Source organism: Mustela lutreola, chromosome 3 (genome assembly GCF_030435805.1).
Source record: "Mustela lutreola isolate mMusLut2 chromosome 3, mMusLut2.pri, whole genome shotgun sequence".
Lineage (NCBI taxonomy): Eukaryota > Metazoa > Chordata > Mammalia > Carnivora > Mustelidae > Mustela > Mustela lutreola.
In genome coordinates this window covers 65,164,053-65,184,167 of record NC_081292.1, presented here as the reverse complement: position 1 = coordinate 65,184,167, position 20,115 = coordinate 65,164,053, and the positions used below count along the sequence as shown (strand labels likewise).

Sequence of the window (20,115 nt, the reverse complement as noted above, 5' to 3'; positions counted from 1 at the left end):
CAAGCTGCCTCCCTTCGACATCTCACAGTCAAAGAGGAAAGGAAAACTTTTTACTTTGAAGCCGAGTTAGCACAGTTGTACACTTACTACAATCCACCTTCGAGTTGGTTCGCTGGGCTTTCTAATGTAAGATGACAAATACCTTACACCCAATACACAGCATCGAAAAAGTACTGAAGAAACATTTTATAGACAATATCTTGGGTTGGTTTTTTTTTGTGGGTTTTTTTTTTGTGTGTGTGTGTGTGTGTTTGTGTTTTTTTGTTTTGTTTTGTTTTTATATGTTAAACATCAGCTTCAATGGGATACATTTCCAGAATGGTTTTGTTACCAACTTTATAAACACCCTAAGCCAAAGAAACAGCACAAATAACATCAATGTTGTCTTTTTTTTTTTTTTTTCCAATATCTGTAACAATTACTGGAGGCTAATCCTAACATACACTACTAAAGGGGGCGCAAAAGAAGAGAATTCATGACACGCTGCAAAGATAGGAACACAGCATCTTAGTCGCGGGGCGGAGTTGATCTTAAGGTGCAGAAAGGGGGGAGTCTCTAGAAGGTGATGGTGTGGTTTCTTCGGGCGGGAACACCGTGAGTGTACAAGCTCGGATGCCACCAAGGGACTCTGGGAGATCAAACACCTTATGCCACTCATCTTTGTCAGGGTCATATTTCTGCACTATCTCCACCATACAGCGATTATTCCAGGAATACCCACCGACCACGACCACGTAGATCTTATTTTCAAAGACCACGACCCCGACATCGCTCTGCCCCCTTAACATGGCAGCAATTGGGGTCCACTGGTCAAGGAGAGGTGAGTAGTATTCACAGCTTAGGACATCATCATAATCACTTGTGCCTCGGAAGTGATTGCCGCCAATGACGTAGAGCCTCTCGCCCACCATACACTCTGACCATGGTCATCAGCGCCTTCTGGATCCATTTGTCGGTGTCTGGGTCAAAGCACATGAGCTCCTTTTGGAAAGTGTCATGAGTGATTCCCCCTGAAATATACATGACTCCTCCATACACAGTTCCAGCATGGCCCTAGTGGGGTTCACTCATTTTGGCAACATAGGTCCATTCATTTGTTCTTGGATGGTAACACTCCACTGTGGGCAGTTCACCAGCTGCATTTCGCCCACCGACTGCGTACAGATATCCTTTGAGGGCACTTAGGTGGAAAAAGGTGAGCTTTTCATTTAAAGATGCGACCTGCATCCATTTATTGTAGCGAGGATCAAATCTGAAGACCATATCGACTGCTGTTTTTCCTTTTGTCATAATTGCTCTGTCCGCCAATGACATAGAGGAAATTCCAATGACAGCAATGCCATGCTTGTACCGTGGGGCATTCATGGGGGCTAACGATTTCGATTCATGGGCCTTTTGATCATACATGCACAATTCCTTGCTGACAACCAGCTGCTGCCTCAGAACTCCTCCGAGTGTGACCAAATGAGTGGTGTCAGAGGGAATGGCAGTCCTGTCTGACTGCATCACTGGCTGCATGTATGGCATCATTTGGTAATTGCTGGCTTCCAAAAGGAGATTCACACAGGTATTATCAGTTCTCATGAAATCCACGGTTTGCACATAATTGATGAGCTCCTGCGGTGTCATCAGTGGAAATCGTATTTTCTTCATTAATTTGGCAGCAAAGTCCATCCAAGGCTCTTCTAGGCGTAGCCAGCGACAGGTAGCCTTAAAGAGCTCAAGTTCAGTGCAGTGCTTAAGGCTATTACTGGAAAGCACAAAGGCAAGATGCTCAAAAGGGAGCTTCAAGAACTCCCCAGTGCTCAGCAATGCGGGAAAATTCTTCAAGACAAAACTGTTGACATATTTATCCACTTCTGTCAGATTGTAGGTGTTGGCAATCCGACCAACTTCGACACAATTGTCTAAAGTGACCCCAGATATGAGAAATACTTTGCAGAAGTCCCAAACCGGCAGAATCTGAAGAAAACTGGCAGCTTCGAGGGTGTCCTGAAGGTTGTCCATGTTAAGAGAAAGCTTTGCAGTATAAATGAAATCAATAATTTTCCTTAAGCCGACTTTGCTCACACCGTGAAGCTTAATGCACATTAAATCTTGTTCTTTCATTCCACCTGTGAACATTGCCTTGAGGTAATCACTAGCAGAGGCCATCATGACTCTATGCACAGGGACGGTGTCATCTGTGTCACGAGGCATCAGGGTCACATCGCAAGTCGGAGCTGTTCAAAGCCCTGTAACACCACCGAACTGTGGGTATTGCTGGTAAAGATGCGTGTGGTCCCTGCCTTGGAAGACTGCAGATGGGATGAGAGACCCATTTCGCTGCTTCCAAGGGACAATTTCATGTGCTGGTCCTCCTCTTCCACTAGAGATCGGTTACGGAGTATTGCAGCGACTGACTCCCCTCTATGAAGATGATCCATCACCTCTAACACTCGGATAATGACCTTGTTTGCCGCGTCCCCGCGTCCCGCTGTCCGTCAGACCGCTGCCGCACTCCGAGGGCCAAAGAGCGAGTCGCACGGCGCAGCCGGGGCTCCCTCCTCCGCAGCCCCTGGCTCGTCCTGGTCGCTTCGCCCTCGCGCAGGCGGAGAGCAGGGACCCTAACCCGTCCGCCGCTCCACTTATTTTCCAAAGTCCCCGTTCCCGGCTTCCCCGGAAGGGGAGATTGAGCTGCTGCGGCCACAGCGGCAGAGCCTCCGCCTGACCTCACGGGTTGGGGGGTGCGGGGGGAGAGGGAGGGGGCGGGAGTCCAGTTAAGGAGGGGAGGGGGCGGGGGGAGCGAGCTCGCGGGCGGGGGGAACATGGCGGCGGGGGTGGCCCCGGCGGCGCCTCGTATATATTCTTTTTTAAAATTAAGTTAAATTAAATTGTGTGTGTGTATGTGTGTGTGTTCCAAAATTCATTGTTTATGCACCACACCCAGTGCTCCATGCAATACGTGCCCTCCATCATACCCACCACCAGGCTCACCCAACCCCCCACTCCCCTCCCCTCCAAAACCCTCAGTTTGTTTCTCAGAGTTGACAGTCTCTCAGAATTGACTTGGGGGAAATCGGAGGGGGAGATAAACCATGAACATTTAACAAGATTAAACTTCTGAGAAAAGAAACACATTGAATATATGAATAGTCACAGCAGAAAGGAAGGACTTTTTTTTTTTTTAACATCAAATGAAAACTATTAAACAGAAGACATTATGTTAGGGGAAATGTGCATTCTTGAGATTATTATCCAATAGAAATATTTATTTCTTTCCTATAAAAATGATTAAAACAAAAATAATCGAGCTTATTATTTGTTATATTTATGAGTGTTTATGAATTATTTGCTGGGAAAATATGTATTTAGCAGATTATTTTCTCCTTTCAGAAAATCATTAAGATTCCCTAAATATGACATGTATCTTTAAAGGGTTTTGGAAATAATGTACTTTAATTTCCTGCCCTCTAGTGACAAAAATAACACACTCATGCCTTTCCATTGAACAAAGTGCATGCTTTAGTATCAGGAAATAAAATTATATTAGAGAATTTGGGGACAGACAATATGAGAAATTCTCGTTGTCATTAATGTGTTAAACTTTAGTGTAACAAATACCATTTTGGCATTTTATTTTATTCAGAGTTTGGTACATGACATTAAAATTATTAAGAAAAGTCGATATGCTGCTACTAGCTCTCACTTGGCTATCTTTGACGTGTGTCTATAATTACAGGCTATGTACTATAAGACCTGGTAACAACCAGGAAGTCGGTAATTTAATATCTTTTTTTTTAAGATTTTATTTATTTATCAGAGAGAGAGAGAGGGAGAAAGCGAGCACAGACAGACAGAATGGCAGGCAGAGGCAGAGGGAGAAGCAGGCTCCCTACCCAGCAAGGAGCCCGATGTGGGACTCGATCCCAGGACGCTGGGATCATGACCTGAGCCGAGGGCAGCTGCCCAACCAACTGAGCCACCCAGGCGTCCCAGTAATTTAATATCTTTAATCTTAAGTATCAGAAGTGAAGAAAACTATTTAACCTTAAAAGTGACTGCCAATACTAAATTCATTTGAATCTTAAGTCTAGGCAGTAGTAAGCTGGATAACTTGCCTGGGAGTTTAAGCCTGAGATAGAAATAATCAAATAGTTGATTGCTATAATAGGACTAAATAAGGTAGAACTTCTGGATTTGATTAAGTACGATGTTAGCATTGTTTGGTATCCTAATTACTGACTGCATCATTGCTTTACTGCCTGAACATTTTGGCATTCCTGGGCCCAGGAATGTATGTGGCATTTGTGCCAGGAATTTATCACCAACAAATTTACTGAGTTTGTATTAACCCCATCTTTGGTGTCTGGTAACTAAATTCAAAGTGAAAGAGCTTGGTCATCACACCATACTCTCAGGTCTTGTTGGAGCTCTGAGTTCTTGCATCCAGAGGGGTGGCACTATGTTCTGATGTCATACAAACTGGATCAATGCTTTGCATATGTAGAGGTTCTTTAAAATCCATTACCCTACTTCATAGGACATATGTTTAGGGCTGCAGACAGGAACTCATTTTCACAGGGATGGAGGTCTTAGGTGGAAGTGGGTACTGCAGGGCCAGCTATTTCTGAGGCCACCGTCTGAGACCACTACAGTGGTGCTTTTCCAAGCAAAGCAAGAATGTCCCCTGAAAGGGTATGAGCTCTCCACCAACTTCCATGTGACTGTCCCTGTGTGGAGAACAGGGTTGAGTGGGATGGCATCCTATGTGAGGTGTTAGGATATGAGTTTGGGACCAGTACACCCCATGCCAAGCTCTCACTCACTGTACGTTACCTATATGACCAACTCTGCATCAGCCTCTCTCTTCCTTACAACAGCCTTGTCAGATGGGTGTTATCCCCCCATGTGAAGAGGCGCTAACTGATGGAAAGACTAACTTTTGGGGTTACTTTTGGATCTCATATCTACTGAGCTTCTAAACATGACATCTTTCACTTAATACCGATTCTGTTACTTTTTCAAAAACAGAAAATAGTAATTGCTTCATTTTAGGCCTTAGAGACAGAAATTGCCAATGGTATTATATGCAGAGCATAGAGGAAAACACAATGCACAACTTAAGAAGAAAGACGAAGAAGAGAATTAATATTCTCCAACTAAAAAACATACTAGAAAAAAGTATTTTAAAAAACACTAGAAAAAAAACCCATCTGAAGCAAGATTTATTATATCCATTTAAGAGATAAACTGAGGCTCAGAACAACTTTTTAAAGGGAGATAGTAAAAAGTACAGGCTCAGAATCACTTGTTCAATGGCAAAAGCAGGGCCCAACATAGGTTTGGCTGTATCTACAGCATTTCTACTACACCACATGTATTTTATCTTAAATAGCAATGTAGGCATAGCCTAATTTCTAGGACATATGAAGAAATGAAATAATTTTTAGTACGATTTAAAAAAAACTAAAAATTATAAGTTTGGTTTTTGTTTTGTTTTATTTTAGAAATTTTCGACCTGACTTTCCTCTGTCTCTGAACAATTTTCATAACTGTACTTCAAAGATGGGGAAATATCTTAGTAGGACATGCCTTCTGGTTGAAAGATTTATAGAAATAGTTGTTCTGTTCACCTCTCCAGTTATTTGGGGCTTCCTCTGGAATGTAGTCCTTGTTAGCCACTCCCTCTTTTTAGAAGGTGATGGGAAGAGGAAGATTCTTCACAAGAAAAAATTGTTTTTGTTGGAGTTCTTGGTAAATGCAGGGGGCAGAGGATTTCCCAGTAATGGCAGGAACAATAGTTCACAGAAGAGTGGATGTAGCTCTTCTGAGACTGGGCAGGAATTCTTCTGTGTTGCTCTTGGAAAGGATAAAGAGACAGGAAGAATAAGAGTAAGGGTGTGGAGCTGTTAAGACAAAGTCTAGGATGAGCGGAAGGGACGATGAAACTCCGCTGTAGTGGATGACCAACCAATGTTTGAAGAGCGGTGAGATCTGGGGTGCCTATTGACTCCATTTATGACTCCCCTAGGAAAGCTGTGGCGTGTCCAGGTTGCTTCTGCATGTTTTGGGGTATGCAGCCCTTTGGGTCTTCCTGCCCTGTTATGCTCACATTGGAGTCAAAGAGGGACAGAGAAGACACAGCTCAAGCATGTTGGTGCCTGGGTTGTATACAGCACTACGAGAAAGTGACCACTTGGGTATTTGCATAAATGCAAGAGAATTTGTGCCAGCTATACCTAACCACCTTGAAGAAAATAGACCTTGGCGAACATTGCACTACTTTAAATAACTTGTTTTTGATAGATAACAAAATAGAAAGGAATCTACCTTATTTACTCAATGTTTAGAAATCTTACTTTTGACCTTCAAAAAATTAGGAATTTTTGACTTAACAGATGAAATGTGCATTTAATCTGAATGTGTAACACCTCACCCCCATCAAAAAGCTATTTTATAAACCCGATGCAAGACATCATACAACTAATGCCATGTTAGAAGTGAGGAATTATGTGGAAGAAAGACATATGATCTGCTCCAAGTAATCATTGTGGATAAAAAAAAAAAAATTTTTTTTTCAATAACAAAGGGGGCCTGAGTTAAGCTTCTGTCTTCAGCTCAGGTCATGATCTCAGGGTTCTGGGATTGAGCCTACATTGGGCTCTCTGCTCAGCAGGGATCCTGTTTCCCCCCACCCGCCTCTGCCTACCTCTCTGCCTACTAGTGATCTCTGTCTCTCTGTGACAAATAAATAAATAAATAAATAAATCTATCTTTTAAAAAAAATTCAATAACAAAAAACCTCAATAATTTAAGAGAAAAATGTCTAAAGAGGGCCAAGACCAATATTTATTAATTCAGCTGATTGAAAGAATGGCAGACAGTGTTAGTGAAGGGGATAAGAATTAATATTTTTGAATTTTTGTATCTTTACAAATGTTAACTTTATCACAAGGATTCTTTGATGTAGATTTTTATCTTAAGTTTTCAAAAGAAGAAACTAAATGTAAATTGCCCAGTGCCACATAGCTACCAAATGGAAAAACCAGATATGAATCCAAATCATCCTGACTCCCTACTGCCAAGGGTTGAGAGTATAAGTGTGTGGGTTCCCTCACTGTCCTCTAGCCAGTATTCTTGCCAGAGTCAACAGTTAACTATGACCCACTTGCTCTGGAGCTGGGATCTCCCTGGAATCCTTCTCTTTCTGCCAGCCCCCATTCGCCACTTTCCAGGCAGCCCTAATTGATCATTAGAGTTTGCATTGAGCCAAACCTTCCCTGCCATGCCTTTCCTCACCTGCTGCCTCATGATCCAAGTTCACACTGGATGCAAAGACACGTGGTCTTGAGTAAGGATATTCATGTTCAGAATAGGGCAGTGGAAAATGTACCTGCTCCAGAAGACAAAGATCTCCCTTGAAGGGAGCACTGAATGTTTAGAGAAACTGTGCTGAAGAAGATTCAAAGAAAGAGAAAAGGAGAGACATAAGCCATAGACAGCTTTTCTTAAATCGATTCAAAACTGGCACAGGAGCAAGAATTGATGGCAGCAGGGACTTCTGCTATATAGACATTTCCCAAGGCTCTTTTCCTGCCAAGAATAGAACATCTGAAAAGTTATTGATTTTTTTTTTTTTTCTAATGACAATTTGAGCTCCCAAAAGCCAGAACAAGCAATTAGAGGAACTGCTGTTACCAAGGTAATTCTGGCCAGTGCGGAAGCTTCTAAGTGGCAGATCTCAAGGGTGACAAATGTGTCTTTCTATCACTGCCTCCCATTCTGCCGAACTCTTGACATGAAGACTGTGGGGTAGGGTTGGGGCAGAGGTAGGGAAGATACCTTTGGAGCTTGGAGCATTTCTCTAGCAGGGATAGGAGGATTGAAGTGGTATTAAAGGGGGAGGAGAGAGAATAGCCAAGACACTTTTAACCTATTAATGCTAAGTAAAATAGGGGCAAACCTCACTGTATTGCCTTTCCTCCTACTCTCCCCAAAAGATCCTGTTGTCTGGACCCAGAATTTAGGTTGTGCTTTTGGAAATGATGGCTTAGGTATCTCATGGCCTGGCTTGGGTCAGTTCAGGAAATTATCCACCATTTATTTCCACAAGAAGATACATTCTGAGCTCCAATTAGTCAAACTTTCTGATATATTTTTGGAATGCAATCAAGTTTTAAATTGGGAAATGCCTGTAGCTCCTCATTAGCATTCCTCTGTGCCAATGCCTGTAATCCTGTTTAGGATGTAGTTTAAGAAATCATTCAGCAGAAATGAGAAATTCATGTATACTAAAGAAAGTAATGATCTTTATCAAATTTTAGGGGGACGGGGAGAAGCACTGGTTTGGGCTGGTATTTCTGGATTAATAGAGGAAACTAATTCCATGCAAAATAATGCTAGAAGGCCAATTATAATTTCAGAACACTGAATAGCATATCTATCTTAGTTAAGGGTTTCTTTATGTAGCTATGGGACTGACTTTAGTTCTGTGCTTTTGGAAAGTCCTGAATTTATTTCTGTGTAAGCTTACCATACATCAATCTCATGCTCCCTCCTTTTACTCACTGGCTCCAATTCCTGTGTTTTTTGGCTTCGACTTTCCCATAGTACATAGCTGTGGTTGTCAAAATCATGTGTTGTGGTTTTAAAAATTCACAAGGAGATGGATAATGTTAAATGCTATGTTTTGTCACATTTACATGCTGGTTTTCCAAGCATTATATTAAAGAAACAAAAGACTTGTTGCTGATTTCTAAACCATAGATTTTATCATATACCTTTTATTCCATGCACTTTTATTCTATTTCATCTGACTTCTGTCAATAATCTGGGTCAATTAAATTTAAATCATATACTTTCTTTTAGTGCTATCTTTGGTGGATTTTGCTGTTTCCAAACAAGTAAGAATATTGTTCTCCTAAACCTTTTCATTTAGGTAACATTGTACTTCATTCTATCAGAAGTATAAATGTCTTTTTTATATTTTTCCAAAATCTTCTGAGAAGACAGGGTTATATAGACAGGAAGATGTTTTAGAATGATACCCTAAAGACAAGACTACTTCCCACATGCAGTGTCAGGACAGTGGAGGGTTGAGGCTATGCTAGGCAGTGGTAATTCTGAAAGACTTATAGGACCTAAAGCATATCATCCATGGGGGAGTACTTGAAGCCTTCCATTTACAGTTGCTTCACTGGGTCAGGTTATATTCAGAAAGTAATTTTCAGATTTTCCCTTACAGTCAGAAAGGGAACTTGTTAGGACAACACAGAGTTTTTCATCACTGGCCTTCAGCCGTTATTTTTAGCTTCACTTCCAGATGTTCTTGTCCATTCTTGTGCTCAATTCTTTTTTTCTGTCCAATGTCTCCATAAGAGTTTTTGCACATTTCTATTATTGTACTTAATGACACTGTGTTTTGTTTTTGTGTGTGTGAATAGTGTTTAGGTATGTACCCTTCCTCCTAGCTAGAATGCAAGCTTCTTAAATGAAGAAAACACATTTTATTCCTTTTGTAGCATGGAGCTGTGTCACAGTAACTACTTAATGTGCAAGTTAAGTGAGAAAAATAAAAGATGCTATTTTCCAAGAAAGGTAGTATTAATGCGTTTGTCCAATTAATTGGATTACTGTTTTTGTCAGAGAAACAAGAAGATATCAGGGTTCTAAGAGATACAAATGAAATATAATGTATACTATTTGATTGCACATGTGAGAAGAGATAACCTTTCTTATCCATATAACTCAGAAGATTATTCCTATTACCTCTCCTTCAGGAAGTACAGTCCAGATGGGATCCCCCAGTGGCCACCTTCAGCTATTGGCAATAACGTGAGGGCAGAGTGGGTTGGCAGGGTGTCGGTGACCTGGATGGAAGGAGGAAATGCAGGAAATGCAGAATTTCCCACTGAAATGCAAAGTGGGAAAAGGCAACCAAGGAAGCCTTTATCAGCTTCACAGTTTTATCTTCTCTTGGTTTTGTTTTTGCCAAATTTTGTTTTAGGGTATAGTAGGTCAGAAAGGCATAGAAGATGACAACAGCTGGTGTCTGTGCTTGTATGTACTCAAATAAAGTGACTAAGGTGGCAGGCAAGATGGTAGGACAGATGGCCGGCCCTTGGATGGCTTTGAGGAGGTGGGCTGGGCTGCCCTCCTCCACCTCCTATTTCTCCTGGTGTGAAAAAGGTATGAAAAAAGTCATGGAGGGTACTTTAATATACATTGAAAGCAGAGATAAAATGATACCTCATAAAACTGTCACCTCTGAAGTCCACTTACTTCAAGTATAAGAAAATGCTAAACTTGGGTCATACACCAACATGGATATTCTTACCATATATTTTTTGTGAATTTGAAGTCCTGGGGTCAAATCCATGTGTTTGCTATGTGACTATGTGGTTGGCAAAGGTAGGGTGGAAAGGCTGCATGATAGAGCACATTGAAAATTGCCAGCTGTCTTTAAACGGGGCAGAGAACAAGCTTCTGGTGTCTCTGCTCCCTCTCCATTGATCTTCTGATCTGTGAAATTCTACCTTGAGGCTTAGGGAGATGGTTGCAGAAAACTGGGGTGAGGGGAAGTAGGTGACTCTGGAGATAGAGACCAAAATCCCTAAATTCTAATCCACAGGGCACATTAGTTTAACAGATAAATGATGCCAGGTAGCAGTGAAATTCGCTGAACCACCATCCTGTTGGCGGGCCTGGAAGCTGCTCCCTCACCTTAGACATTTGTGAAATTGAGTCAGGCTTTTCAGCCTCCTAATCATAATTATGAGCAACCTATAAAGCATATATTTCCATGGAGAGTTGTTTAAGCCCAATATATTAGTTCTTTTTTTTTTTAAGATTTTATTTATTTACTTGACAGACAGAGATCACAAGTAGGCAAAGAGGTAGGCAGAGAGAGAGAGAGAGAGGAGGAAGTAGGCCTCCCACCAAGCAGAGAGCCCGATGCGGGGCTCCATCCCAGGACCCTGGGATCATGACCTGAGCAGGAGGCAGAGGCTTTAACCCACTGAGCCACCCAGGCATCCCTCAATCTAATAGTTCTTGACACAAAAGCCAGAAAGCAGCCCTGTGCTTCTAGGTTTTAGTGATCTGGAGAGGAAAACAAGCAGAGTCATATGTTTTGCTCCTAGACTGAAATGGAAAATGATTCCCGGGGTGAAGAAGCAGTGTGTACTTCGTTGAGGGCAGAGTGTGTATTATGTCATTCCTTGCAACTTGCCATGGGACTTAACTGGAGATTGCTTTCTAGACAGAATGCCATTAGAAGGGAAGCAAATCCCTATGGATAAATTCTTTCTGTGAACCTAATTGCAAACACTGTATGGCATTCACTTAATAAAAGCAGGCTTCAGTACTCCGTTGTATCAGTCTGATGTTAGCTTCTGTGGTAAATGTGTCAACTCTCACTAAGCCTATCACTAAAATATTAAATGTTACTCTTCCTATCCCTGAGCAAACAAAGTACCTTAAAGCGTGACCACGACATCTATGATGATGGCATACACAAATGTGATAATGGGTTGTGTTAGAAAAATGCCACAACAGTGGGTCAAAAGCCAAGGATTATTTCCCTCTCTGACTTTTAGTTACTAGGTTCTTAAAAATAAAGCACACCTTGGGGTCCTTCTTTGTTAGGAGATCACACCTCGAGTTTCACTGGCACTAACCAGGTAAAGAAGGGAGAGATCAACACCATAATATGAAAATGCATTTAATGTACTCTTGGAATGAGGTATAATGAAATAGATGCTGAATTAATTATTGAAGGAACTACAATATGGGAATGAGGGGTGACCTGCTGGAACAAGCTTTAGGAAGGAAACAGAACATGTTAATGCCAAGTAAGTACTCTATCTCTTTATCAGACACTCAAAACACTCAAAAAGAAGGCATATTTAAAGTCTCAATCTTCAGGTTTTTAGTTCACTCCCTCTGTCTGGGTAAAACAGAAACACACATACACACACACAACAGTGGCAGAATAAATGTCACTGTCTAATTTAATATCTTAAATTATTCAGGTGAGGATAGCCTCTCATAAGCAGAGAAAAGAGAAAAATGAGTAGGGAGACTTTCTTTTTTCTTTTCTTTTTTCTTTTTTTTTTTTTTTTCTTCTTTTGAGTAGGGAGACTTTCAAAGGATGCTCTTGAGATGACATCCTTGTGAAGGTACCTGTTTTGACTGAGCCAGAGATGTAGCAAAGAAACAGAATGGAATAGATCGGTAGTTCTCAAATTTTAAGGGCAACAGAATCACATGGAGGGCTTGCGAAAACCATATTCCAGGACCCATCCCAGAATTTATTATCTTAAACTTTTAATTCAGACTTTTTTCTAGAAAAGTTTGACTGCTCTGAACTGCCTGGCTTTGCAGATGTTGCTTTCTCTCCCCAGAGCTAGGACATTCCTCTGCCTTCACCACAGGGGGCTGTGGGAGGATGAGTCTGGGGCCTAGGGACCAGATAAAAGAAAAGAGCTAAAAGAGGGAGAGAGATCCAGGGAGAAGGGACTGGATGCCTACTCAGGATGCAATTTCTGCAGTTGAAGAGGAAACCAATGTTAATTATATGGCATTTATTTGATTTGTTTGATCATTTTCTGAATTTTGAGGTGGTTGTTACAAGATCATGTGGGGTTTTTTTCTGTATTTTTTTTTCTATATGATTTTCCAGATACTGGCAAGATTCGATACATATTTCTAAAACAAATTATTTTCTCTTCTGCTAGATAAGGAAATGCTATAGAGTTTCTGCTGCTGGTTGCTGGAACAGGCTGCAGATTGTTGATGCCATTTTGACTGGACCCATCCGTCCCAGCATTAGGTGCACGTACTGTGGAAGAGCCTCTCCTACCTAAAGCAAGGGGAGTCACCATAGGGCTGCCATATTGCACAACTCCGAGGCGTCATCCACATTGCTGCTGTACTCTACATGGAATGTTCTTCACTATTTCCTGAAAATCTAGTTATTGTTATGACCTTGCCTATTCACTCTCACCTATTGTCTTTCAGTGTGAGTAAAAGCTCTTCAAATCCACTCTGGTAGCAAACTAAAAATTAAATGACAATGAAAATTTATAGCAAAAATGGAAGAAAATAGCTCAAAGTGATGAAGAATCATCTCTCACTTGTCTAGTTTTACAGATGAGAAACCAAGTGCCTAGAAACATGCATTAAATACATTTAAGATTTGTCTGTAACATAATTTTAATAGGTGCATAGTATTGATTGCATATATAGATATAAGAGTTTATTTAATGAATTCTATCTTGTAGGAACTTAATATTTTTTTTTTCAAAATTTCACTGTTATGGGCAATTTTCCATATTACTATTCATTAGAGAAATGATACAGTGCAATTTTTATTTGTGATGGACTGGAATGTCAGTATTATATTAGCAATGGTATTTTAGTATGCCACATTTAAGGCATCAATGTCAGCAACATATAAAATGCATAATATTTACTTATACATATTTTATATAAGAACCATCCTTCATCAGGTGTCCAGTCTAAGGCAGGTTCTGTGCTAAGTGATCAGGATGGTATCTCATGTAGTCCTTGTACCTGTCTTAGCACATAGATTTGATTATTATTCCCAAGTGGCCAGATAAGGAAACCAAAGTTGGCCAACTTTGGCTGGCACAACTGCCCCAGATGCACAGGTGCTAACTCAAATCACCTAATATTTTGGCCACTATCACGCTTTCTTTCCTTGCTTTGATGATAACAAAGCAGAGTCTTTAGCAGGGAAGAAATGGAAAGTACCTGACAATGAGAACAGGATCAGGTGGAGAAAGATTATGAGGTAATTTTTTCCATTTTCATATTATTTTCAAAAAAATATGGACATTGTATTAAGAAATTGACAGTCTAGGTGTTTTGAATCCATTTAAATGAACATGAATCTTATTTGTTAAAATGCTAATAATGCATTAAGTTATAAACATAAAAAGATTTAAATATCAGCTATGTAAATTTCAGTATTAAACTTCAAATTAAAGGCAAATAATTCCTAGCTGTGGAATTGCTGGGTCAAAGAATGAACAGAGCAATGAACAATTGTTACTCTACTAAAGCTTGCTGCCTCAAAATCATTTTCAGATTAAAAAAGAAGAAGAAGGAGGAGGAGGAGGAGGAGGAAGAGGAGGGGGAGGGGGAGGGGGAGGAGGAGGAGGAATTTAGTTTAACAGGCTACAGGCTGGACCTCTTTTGGTGAAGGTTAGAGACAGACTCTGCACAGCTTTTTTCTGAAAGGTGATCTTGCCTGAGAGAAATGCTAATGACTGAAATAAAAGGTCTCTTTCGCATCTCTTGTGTGCCCTCAGCACATTTTAATCCTAATTACAGAAGAAGTCCAAGAGAGCCTTTCACAGAAAGAGCCGATTATAACCACAGCCCCATATGGAACACATTGAGGACTATAGTCGCAGCTGTTGAGCATTATAGCATGAGACACACACTGGAAATGTCTCTTATGAAACATATGTTGAAAAGTGGTTTATTAAACTTAGCTGTATGGGAGTCCTTTGGTGTTTTTAATACCAGGGGACAGGTTTTTGTTTTTTGGGTTTTTTTTTTTTTTTTTTGAATACCAGGAGGCCCCTCATATTTCTTTAAGCTTTGGTTATGCAATTTTTATGCATATATTGCATGAAACCATTTGGATTGTTTAAAATGCCCTGGATCTATCCCTAACAGAAGGCATAGGACTCAGTTTCAGATTGTTATCTTCGGGCACTGGCTTTGGCTTATTTTTGACTGTAGGGAAATTAGAAAATAGTAATTCAGTGGCTTCTAGGTTACATATTTCTGGGGGCTGGTGAAGTGCATGATAAGGGCAAGAGGTGAAAGGGTCTTGGGGATGAGCCTATGCATCATTGAAGCTTTACCCCAGAACAAGATGGTGTGCTAACTGGCATTCACAGCAGAGAGATCATGACCAGGGAAGACAAGAGATCTGTTTGTTATTTCAAAACTGAAATAAGGTTTTGGTGTTGTCTTGGTGGCAATATTATGAGTATCTTAGTGGTTAAGTTTTTTTCTCTTCTTACCAGTTGTACACAATTTTGCACCAGTAGTAATCAAACAGAGTAAAAACCAAAACCATAGCAAACAGGAGAGAAAAAGCACATATCACTGGAATTTAAAGATAATCTCACATTCCATTTTAGCTAATATTTCCTATTCTCACCTTCATTCAACTCAACTCTTGTAAGCTGTACAGTAATAAGTGTTAGTCACAACTCCAAGGTAAAGACAGGTGTGCAGGTAAAGTGAAATAGCCAATATGCTGAACATGCTGCATTTCCCCTGGCTACTCAGTGTAATAGTAGATTCAAAAGGGAGAAAGGACACCCATACATTAATGGTCAGGACCAGGAGAACGTCCTAGCACAGAGGATATGCGTAGGGAAACATTTTATTTTTCTTTGAGGCTTTGGACCTTAAAGCCATTGTAGTCTCTAGGTGAATTTGGCAGCTGGGAATGTCATGACAGATTTGCTCAGACGAGGCAAGTCCTAGTGATACGAATGATGCCACTTTCCTACGCTACCTATTCCCCACATGTCACTCTTTGATAGGAAGGGTCATATGAAAGCTTCCCAAGTACAAGGTGATGTCCTAATTATAGGTTAGGACATCTCCAAGGAGTCTTGCAGTGTATTGTTATCTTTAGTTTACAGAGTCAAGGCTGGGAAACATCTGAGAATGGCGTGGGGTGGGCATCCAAGACCCCATAACAGTTGTGCCTATGGCCCAGAATATTTTGATGCCACCGATTTTCAAAACATGAAAAGCTGAGCTTATATGGCAATTCAGAGACCTTACTTTAATTGATGAGAAAATTATAGTGTTTTATTTTGGTGATAGTTATATATGGTAAGGCAGGGGGATAATTTTTAAACAGGTATCAAACAGTTAAATTAATGATAGAGATTCTAGTCCAAAAAGTCTTCTGGCTTTGAGGAGGAGGTCATAATGGGCTTGGATTGTCAGAATGGCTAAAATTAACAACTCACTAAACAACAGACGTTGGTGAGGATGCAGAGAAAAGGGAAACCTCCTTACACTGTTGGTGGGAATGCAAGCCAATGCAGGCACTCCAATAAACAGGATGGAGGCTCCTCAGATCCACACTACAATAGCACTTGCACTACTAGGTATTTAGTCAAAGGATACAAACATAGTGATTTGAAGGAGCACATGCCTCACGAGGTTTATAGGGGATAGCAATGTCCACAATTGCTAAAATACAGAAGAGAGACCAGATGTCTATCCACAGATGGATGGATAAGGAGGTTGTGGTACACGCACACACATGAGCACACACATTGGAATATTACTCAGCCCTCCAAAAGAATGGAATCTTGCCATTTTCAATGATGTGGATAGAACTAGAGAGTATACTAAGTGAAATAAGTCAGTCAGAGAAAGACAAATACCATATGTTCTCACACATATGTGGAATTTAAGAAACAAAACAGACGAACATAGAGGAAAGAAAGGAAAAATAAAATAAGAAAAAAAGAAGGAAGTAAGCCATAAGAGCCTTTTAACTACAGGGAACAAACTGAGAGCTGCTGGAAGGGAGATAGGTGTGAAGGTGCAGTGACTGAGTGATGGGCATTAAGAAGGGCACTTGAAGTAATGAGCCCTGGCTGTTATATACAACTGATGAATCACTGAATTCAATCTCTGAAACTAATAATACAGCATATGTTAATTAAATTGGACTTAAATTTAAAAAAGACAAACATTTGTGCTTTTATGAAGTTAAATTTGTGAGACTAATACATGTAAAAGTAAGTGAATTCTGAAATGTGATAGAGGGCAACGAATGCTACAGAAACAAATAAAGCAAAACAATGGAGTTTGGAATGAAGCGGGAGCAGATCAGGGTGCTAGGGTTGTTGGGTTCTGGTGAGAGTCCTCTTCCTGACTTGCAAACAGCTTTGCCTTTGTATATCCTCACATGGCAGAGAAGAGTAAATTAGCCATATTCATTCTTGTAAGCCATATCCCTTCCCCACCCTCATGACTTCATCCAAAACTAACTACCCCCCAAAAGCTGACCTCCAAATGCCATCACGTTGGGAGTTAAGGTTTCAACATGGCATTTTGGGAAGACACAAATGCTTAGCCCATTGTAAGGGGATATGCCTAATTTGGGATGAAGACATGATTCCTCATTTAAATTGGGAAATAGAATGGGAGTGATTCTAGAAGTAAAGAAGGAAGCCTCTTCAGCAAGTACAGTGATACACCATTTAGATGACTCATCCCACTGGTAGGCAGTCCTTCATTGTGCACTATTTGCATGCGAGTGGCTTGAACCACCTACTGGCATAATGAACCCCACACTGATATTCTTCTCATTGTACCATCTGAGTGTATATTGGGGAACTGTGATTCTAGATCTTTTTCTTTGTGTCTCAGCATTACTTGTTTGAGATTAACAAAATAGTGGATACTTTCTTAAATCTACTAAGCCAGAACATATGAGATAAAACCATCTATAAATACTTTATATGATTCCGATGCATATCCAGGTTTAGGAAACATGAGCTTTTACTTGGTGTAGCCTTGGAGTAAATATCACTGAAATAGTTATCTTGAACCATTTCAGAGACTTCTGGAAGCAATGTCGAAGAAATGTTTTCAGGACACTCAAGGAGACCGATTAAATCCATAGCAAGGATTAGAGAAGTGACTGAGAAAGATAAACTTTTAGTATGTCATTGATCTCTAGTATCACTTGTTAATACATAGGAATATTCAGACAACACTAAATTAAATGTTATCTTTATTCTGTAATTTATTTAATCTGTTAAAATTTGTTCTTAATTCATCTGTGTTTGGAAACTTTAAAAATTGAAGTACTGAGTAAAACTATGAGTCTTTTATGAAAAATGAATATTATGTTGGAATAAAAAATAAGAATTACAAAGTACTTAAAGAAAAATATATTCTCTATAATTTGGTAATTTAAAACTTTATAAAATGACTGTTTTAAGGGTATCTTTGATATGATCATTGACATTATTTTTCCCCCGTAACATAAAAAACTAGTTAAGCATTACATTCAGTTTTAAAAATATATTATTTAGTGAAATGTATTTCTAAAACATCTGATATTTTGTTTTCAATTCATTTGAACAAATGTAAGAAAGAAAAATCATTCTGTTAGGGTTCTTTGGAGAAGCCTAACAAGCCTAACAAGTCTTTGGAGAAGATAAATGTGTGCATTTATTTGTTTGTTGGTTTATTGATTATGACATACTGGTTTACACAGCTATGCAAGCTGAGAAGTCCCACAAGGTGGCTATCTGCAGTCTGGAGAACCAGGAAAGCTTGTGGTATAATTCAGCCAAAGGCCTAAGCCCAAAGGCCTGAGGGACTCGGGAGGCAGTGATGTAACTCCCAGTCCCAGGGCAGGAGAGGACAAGATGAGATGTCTTGGCTCAAGCTGTGAGTCAGGAAAAAGGGATGAATTGTTCCTTCCTCTGACTGTTGTTCTATCTCAGTTGCCAATAGGTTGGGTGATGCACACCTACCTTGGGAAGGGTGATCTGCTTTCCTGAGATTGTGCTAATCTTGTCTGGAAATATCCTCACAGATAGACCCAGAAATGTTTAATCTGAATACCCCAAGGCCAGTCAGGTTGACATATAAAATTAACCATCACAGCCATACTTGTGAAAAACCTCTTTAAAACATTTTATTCTTTGGGCACCTGGGTGGCTCAGTTGGTTAAGCACTGCCTTCGGGTCAGGTCACAATCCCAGAGTCTCAGAATTGAGTCCCACATCAGGCTCCCAGCTCCATGAGGAGTCTGCTTCTCCTTCTGACCTTCTCCCCTCTCATGCTCTCTCTCACTCTCTCTCTCAAATAAATAAATAAAATCTTTATTTTATTTATATATATAATCTTATATGTAAGATTATATATATATATATAAATACATAATCTAAGATATAAAATCTTTAAAAATTTTGATTCTTTGAATTATATGCTCAATATATTTCAAATGAGAAGACATAGGAAGAAAACAGAACCCTTCACATCAGAGATACTAAAATATTCATTTGTGCATATCTAAGTTATAAATAACTAAATAACTAGAGAATGGTGAATTTTCATAAGGATAAATCACTTCCATTTTAATAAAAACTTCAGTTGTAATTGACCAATATCATGATACAATATCAACATAATAGTAATGTTCATTGAAAGTCATGAGTTTATTTATTTGTTTGTTTATTTATTTATTTATTTATTTATTTTTAATTTTTTTTAAATTTTTTATAAACATATATTTTTATCCCCAGGGGTACAGGTCTGTGAATCACCAGGTTTACACACTTCACAGCACTCACCAAATCACATACCCTCCCCAATGTCCATAATCCCAACCCCTTCTCCCAAACCCCCTCCCCCCGGCAACCCTCAGTTTGTTTTGTGAGATTAAGAGTCACTTATGGTTTGTCTCCCTCCCAATCCCATCTTGTTTCATTTATTCTTCTTCTACCCACTTAAGCCTCCATGTTGTATCACCACTAAATATTTCTAAATATTTAGTTATTTGTTTGAGAGAAAGCAAGTTGTGGGGAGGTACATAGGGAGAGAAACTTCAAGCAGACTCCCCATTCACCAGGAAGCCTGAGACAGGACTTGATCTCACGACCCATGAGATCATGACCTGAGCTGAAACCAAGAGTCAGATGCTCAACCAACTGAGCCACCCAGGCTCACTGAAAGTCATGACTTTATAACACAATCCAATAGTATAAACATTATTGCTATTATAGTTGACCAGTTGCTGTCTAAAAGGGGGGGCTACAGTTTAGTTAACTATATTTTCTATATTGAAACAACAACAACAAAACCAAAATCTACTGGCTGAGCAAAATGAATGTTTTTGCTCCTGTAAAAGTGAGGGTTGGTGTTCATAGTCAGGAAGCAGCTTTTTCCAGGTGATGATTCAGGCACTGGAGCTCTTCCAATTTTGAGGTCCCAACATCCCACACGGTCTTCAGTCTTCCTCTGGCTGCTGGAGAAGGAACAGGCAGTATAGGACCACCCCGGTTGGTACTGGTGTATATTCATGGATAATATCTTACC

General features: G+C 39.9%; 1 pseudogene; it reads right to left on the bottom strand.

Moving 5' to 3' along the window:
* Positions 1-248: 248 nt before the first annotated feature.
* On the bottom strand, positions 249-2,541 carry LOC131826734 (kelch-like protein 13; annotated as a pseudogene).
* Positions 2,542-20,115: the final 17,574 nt, after the last annotated feature.